Below are 6,000 nucleotides of genomic sequence, written 5' to 3'. Positions count from 1 at the left end.
TTTGGTAACTGTAAAGCAAAAATCAAAAGATTTCAAAGGGTTCCATGCACACTTGAAAATTTCTAATCTTATATTACATTTATAGTAACTAATTCTTTTTCTTAAATAAAAACAACAACAAAAACAAGAATAGAAAGTACTCAAGCTTACCATTTTCTGGAGTAACTTTGTCTCTAGTCTCAGGGCTCAGGTATAAGATGGCTGGTAGTACTGGGTCCTTGAGTGAAAACTTTTTTATTATAATCGTTCTAAACAGTCCTGTATATTCAACATTAACTTTCACAAAATATTGCACTTCTGATGATAACACATTTTTACATCTAAAGAGTGTATGAGACAGTTCACAGAGTGACGTTACTTTATTTTATCTTTATAAAGTAAATTATTAAGTAAAACAACGTTTAATTGTATTTTGAGGCTGGAGACAGTCTCATTTTATTATAATTGTATATTGTTCAATGTTGACTTTATTTTTCAGATACACAAACAAACTTCTCTCAACTTGTAGTAAGAATTTCCGTACAGTTGTGCTCGATCTCGATTTTTGAGAATTTAGCTATTAAAAGCGCTGCTGTTTTTAAATGTTTTATGGTACTAAACGTTTAGTAACTAGATTTGTTTATTACATTTTATTTTGCTTGAATTTACTGATCTACGACTATGATGATGGACTCGATTCCCCGTTGTGAATAGTACAGATAATACCATTGTGTAGCATAACGTCAAAACAAAAATGAACATACAAATCATATTGCTCAACATTCATGGTATTAGGAAATTGTAATTACGTGACAATATTGTGTTCCGTGACGTTCCGACCTACGCCTTTCCGAGTCCGGGTTTTATTATACCTCCAAGTCAGCAATAAAAAGTTAACTGTGTAGTAAACGTTACTTTTCGTTTAGTTTTTAAAACTAATTTCTTAAAACTATAGTGATTACTTGGTAATAACTTATGATTTAAATGGGTCGGTATTCAAGACGCTCCGACGATTTTACATATGTTAGTTCATATGTAAAATACAGTCTTTTCTTTTAATGTTATATTTTGGGTAAGTTATTACTGTTGTTACTACTACAGTTACTATTAATGTTAGGCTAAACTTCAGGTATTTGACTCGGGGGGAAATCATATCAATCATGATTACTAGAACTGAAGAAATAAGTTATTAACTACATGAATGTAGGATCTTGTAAATCTAAGAGTTTTAAAATAATTGAGCTGTAATTGAGTATTACAAAAATGAAACTATTAAAATTATATTGCTACATGTCAGTTAATTTTTATTACTCATCACATAATCTGTGTAGAGCAACATATGTTTGAGTTTTGTCTTGAGAATTAGAGGGTACGTATACGCATATTAGTGATAGACTTCCAGATTATACTACTGCTAGTTCTGCGTTCTCCCTTACTTAGACAGTTGGCAAACTTTCTTTAAAATTATAGTAATACTTCTGTATTAGGTTTAAAGCTACACTTTGCATCTGATAGTCAAAATATTTGGAAGTTATGGAGTAATGATGTATATGTACGCAGATGTCATCTTGTACTTGAGTCACTATATTTTGGATCATTTAATTTTATGAAAGAAAGTAGACAACGACAACAGAAACTGACACTTTTTTATTTATATGAATGATATCAAGTGTTAAAACATTGTTAGTAGAATCATACAAAGGTTGAAAAAAATACAAATAATTTAACATCAAATACTACATGAAATAACTTTTTAATTCCTAATTATGAAAGCAGACAGTATTTGCCTAATATTTGCTAACACTGATCTCAGTGCTGTATTTTTATTTGTAAAAGTTATGAGTTCATGTCAAATTAATGTCTTCCATTAAAAATTGCTCATAAAATTAAGACTTGGTAAAACTCAGATCAACACAAAAGTGCCCAGTCAATGTTGATCATTTGCCTTCTCTTACTTATGGCTCCCTACTAGTACAGTGGTGAGTCTATGGATTTACAATGCTAAAATCAGGGGTTCGATTCCCTTCGGTGGGCTTAGCAGATTGCCCAATGTGGCTTTGCTATAAAACACACACTCTTACTTCTGTGCACATTTACAACATAAATTTATCGTGAAGTCACATTTTCATAATTTTTCCAGACAAACACAAAAGGATGAAGGATTAAGTGAAAAATGAACCAAGGTAAAATTTGCTGAATGAGCCACAGAAACAACTGTAATCAATTTTAAAATACTGAAGTATTATTCTTTTTCTATATCATAGAGCTACCAAGAATAATCAGAAGAGCAAGTTTCTTTTTATTTTATATTATAAGTAAAAATATTTCTGGGTGAACACAAACTATTTTCAAATTACAAAAGGCATAAATTTGATCAGGCTAGACACACACAGTGCGATTTGAAGACAATGTTCCACTGTTCAATACATAACAGTTTAGCTCATTTGAGGTTTTTATGTTGTTCAGAGTGTTGTAACACTACATTAAATAAGTTGTATTCTGAATCTTTCCATGAGTACCTGAATGTGGTACTATAACTACAGACATAAAATAATTAAGGAAATTATTAGTTCAGTTACTGTTCAATTAAGCATTTGAGAGAATGGAACCTATAACATTTGACTTTGTCAGTTACTTTTATTTTCTAACCTATTTTTATGAGTTTTTATTACATATTTTTGTCACTGTGCTTATCTTATAATTAATGTGCATATGATACTGTTGTTGATTGACATGTTTCCTTTCATATGCTATCGTATTTATGTATTTTTTTACTCTTGGTTATGTTATCATTGACAATTTAGTGGTAGCACTTTGAAACTATATTTAGAAGAAATGCATCACAGTGATACATCAACATGTCAGATAATACTCCAGTACCCTGTATATTTTTTGTGTATTATCTTCACCCCATATATATTAAATAAAATGGACAAGTTTTGTAATTGTTTTTTAAGAATTATGACACATTTCAAGGTTTAAAGATATTCTAAATCTCCCCTTTTGTACATTATTTGTAAAGTTCTTCATTTGAGGTTTATTTCCTTCTTTAGATTTTATCAGTGGAACCAGTAACAACTATAAACAAAGAGCTCTTGTTATTGCTTATGAAATGCATAAATATCTGTTTTGTTATATTTTAAATAACTGCAAAGAAAAAGGACAATGTGGCAAAACTAACTTTAATGCTTTTATTTTTGAAATGAATATCATTCACAAAAAATTTACGATTACTACCGTTTTTTTTGTAAAACAATTAACTGTTCAGTACTGTGCACAAAAATGCAATAATCTGTAAAATATTAAAATAAATCTTGTTAAAACCAATATAAATATTGCAGTCCTAAGTATAAACATGATGTTAAATATAATAGTGAATTAAATATCTTAGTGAAATTCATGTAGCATAATTGTGTTAAATACAGTAACTAAACAACAGATGTACAGTTTTCTCAGACATGCAGTGTTATGAAGGTGGAGTATGTTACTACTTTTTATGAGTGAAATCAAAGAATGAACTTGGATTTCACCTAGACTAGAGAAAAGGTTAACTCAGTATGTTACATTTTAACTTTGACACGCTATCCTTGAAAAATTCTCTTTCGTGAGCTATAATCTAAGTTACAGGGTAAGAAAAAGCACCAGCAAGAGATGATGATTAATTAAGCTTATCTTTTCTTGATGATGAAAAACACTTGAAATAAAAATGTATCTCGGAACGGCTGGTATGGGTATTAACACTTTTATTGATAAGGAGAGAACAACGTTTCGACCTTCATAGTTGTTCTCTCCTTATCAACAAGTGTTAATACCCATACCAGTTGTTCTGAGATACATAAACTACCATTTGTTCTTATTGATTTCACATTCATTTTATTTATTATTCTATTGCAAGTTATAGCTTTTTATTTAGGGAGAATTTTTATAAAACAGGGATTACATTTCAGTCACTGGTATGGTCAGTATGAAACAATCAAAAATTGTTGTACCAGTGATCAAACTGCTGAACTAGTTGTTGCTATAAAAGTTGAAACTTGTAATAAAATAATACTTATAATTGGTAAATAAACTCAAACATTAGACATTGACTTTTTGGCATTGTGAAATCTGGTCATTTTCAGTTCAACTGTTACAATTGTCTGGAATAAAGAACCACATATGAGATTAGTAAATCTCATATTTTTTGGGCACTGTACTTTTCTGTATTGTAAAAGTTACTCTTCCTTTGAGAGATACATACCACAACATCGTGGATGTGAAGGAAGGAGGCATCTAGAAGGATAGTCTTATTCACAAATAATACATTATAATAATAGCAATATTATTAAAATAGGTTGGTGGTTAGGATACTTGACTTTCAATCTGGAGGTCTTGGCTTGAATTTCTGTAATCAAATATACTTTTACTTTCAATCATGGGGTTTTATAATGAGATGGTCAGTCTCACTGTTGGTAACAGAGTAGCCCAAGAGCTGGCATTGGGTGGTTTTCACTACCTGTCTACCCTCTATCTGTCACAACTAAATAAGGAATGGCTCATGCATAATAGAAACAACCTTAGTGTAAAATTTGGAACAAAACAAACCAAAACATTATCCAAAAAAAAATGAAAGACGGTTTCAGCAGTTTTTAACATGTTAGCAATTATTACTGTTAATATGTAGGTACATAGAAACAAACTCTTACATATGTAGTTACATGTTCTGTATGTTATGCAAGGTTTCAGAATACAATGTATTTGATTCAGTGGGTGGTCTGGAAGTGAACTATTTGATGAATGAATCAAAGTGTTCTGCACTGGACAGTGAAACACTTTTGCCAAATCACATTTGTTGTATCTCTACAGCTTGATGAAATTCACACATTTTAGGCTTGTCTGGAAAATTTGTGTTGGTTCAACAGTATTTTAGTCACAAAAAAAAGAACGAAATAGTTATCAAAGAAAGATTTTAAAAAATATACATATCAGCTACTTTCTGGTATGTGTACATCAGAAAATCAGCAACTGTGTAAATAGGAGACGAGCAAACAATGTATTAGTGCCTCATCCAACATGTTTACTTATTAAAAGAAAAGCCATAGACTAATAACTTTTTTTGTATGTGTTCATTAGGGAATGAATATTGATATGAGTTATTTTAGCACTCACCCCATCTGGGCACATTGTGTTGGTCTGGCAACATTTTTACTTATTATAAAAATGAAAGACCACAAATGAATAACATTTTCATAATTGTACATAAGAGAATGAATAATGATGTGAAACAGGCTAGGAGATGAGCAGACATGTTTCAGCACTCTATCTGAACACTTTGATCCTGTAACATTTTAACTTGAGCAGACATGTTTCAGCACTCTATCTGAACACTTTGATCCTGTAACATTTTAACTTATTAAAACAAATGTTAAAAATTCATAAAGGATTAACTTTTATATATGCACATTAGGGAGTGAGTAATTATTTGAGATAGGTTGAAACATAAACACACTTTTTAGCACTCTGTATGGGCACTTTGGTGGTAGTCTAGCAATATATTTATTTATGAAAGGAAATTGCTATAATGGTTGTCCTTGTTACCATTTAACATGGAGAAAGAATTACTTATTATAACTTATCCTGTATGAGCCCCCAATTTATTATGTTATTTAGGTTAATATATTACTATTTCAAACAGCCAGAAATTCAATTTGAATTTAGAAATTCATTAAATATTAATATGTATCCAGTTTATGATATTTACTGACAAGATCTATACATACAGTTTTTTTTTGTTTAACACAGATGTTTTAATATACAAACAAAAAAACAATATCATTTATAATAACAGCCATCACTAATAGATATTACAAATGATGGTTTATATATAAGTTTTACAAACCTACACTGAGTCTTCTATCTGGTCTAAAACTGAATATGTTATCAACAGTCCAGGTCCACGACAAGCAAATAAGTTATAAGTTGATATTGTCATACTTTGCTTAAGCTAGCTAGCTTGATTGGCTTTACACTCTTACTAGCTGA

At 30.2% G+C, this 6,000-nt stretch overlaps 1 protein-coding gene across 3 annotated transcripts in view; it reads left to right on the top strand.

Moving 5' to 3' along the window:
- Nucleotides 1-692: 692 nt before the first annotated feature.
- The window catches only part of Tsp86D (Tetraspanin 86D), a 48,958-nt gene continuing 43,650 nt past the window's right edge, over nt 693-6,000 (top strand). The window contains exon 1 of one of the 3 annotated variants that reach the window (XM_076507824.1): nt 693-1,051. The gene's annotated coding sequence lies outside the window, so the exon portion shown is untranslated. The remainder of the gene's footprint in view (nt 1,052-6,000) is intronic. The other 2 variants (XM_076507823.1, XM_076507822.1) reach the window with 2 other exon arrangements.

The sequence above is a fragment of the Tachypleus tridentatus genome, chromosome 6, assembly GCF_004210375.1.
Source record: "Tachypleus tridentatus isolate NWPU-2018 chromosome 6, ASM421037v1, whole genome shotgun sequence".
Lineage (NCBI taxonomy): Eukaryota > Metazoa > Arthropoda > Merostomata > Xiphosura > Limulidae > Tachypleus > Tachypleus tridentatus.
Note: the sequence above shows the minus strand (reverse complement) of the source record. Positions and strands in the feature narration are given on the sequence as shown.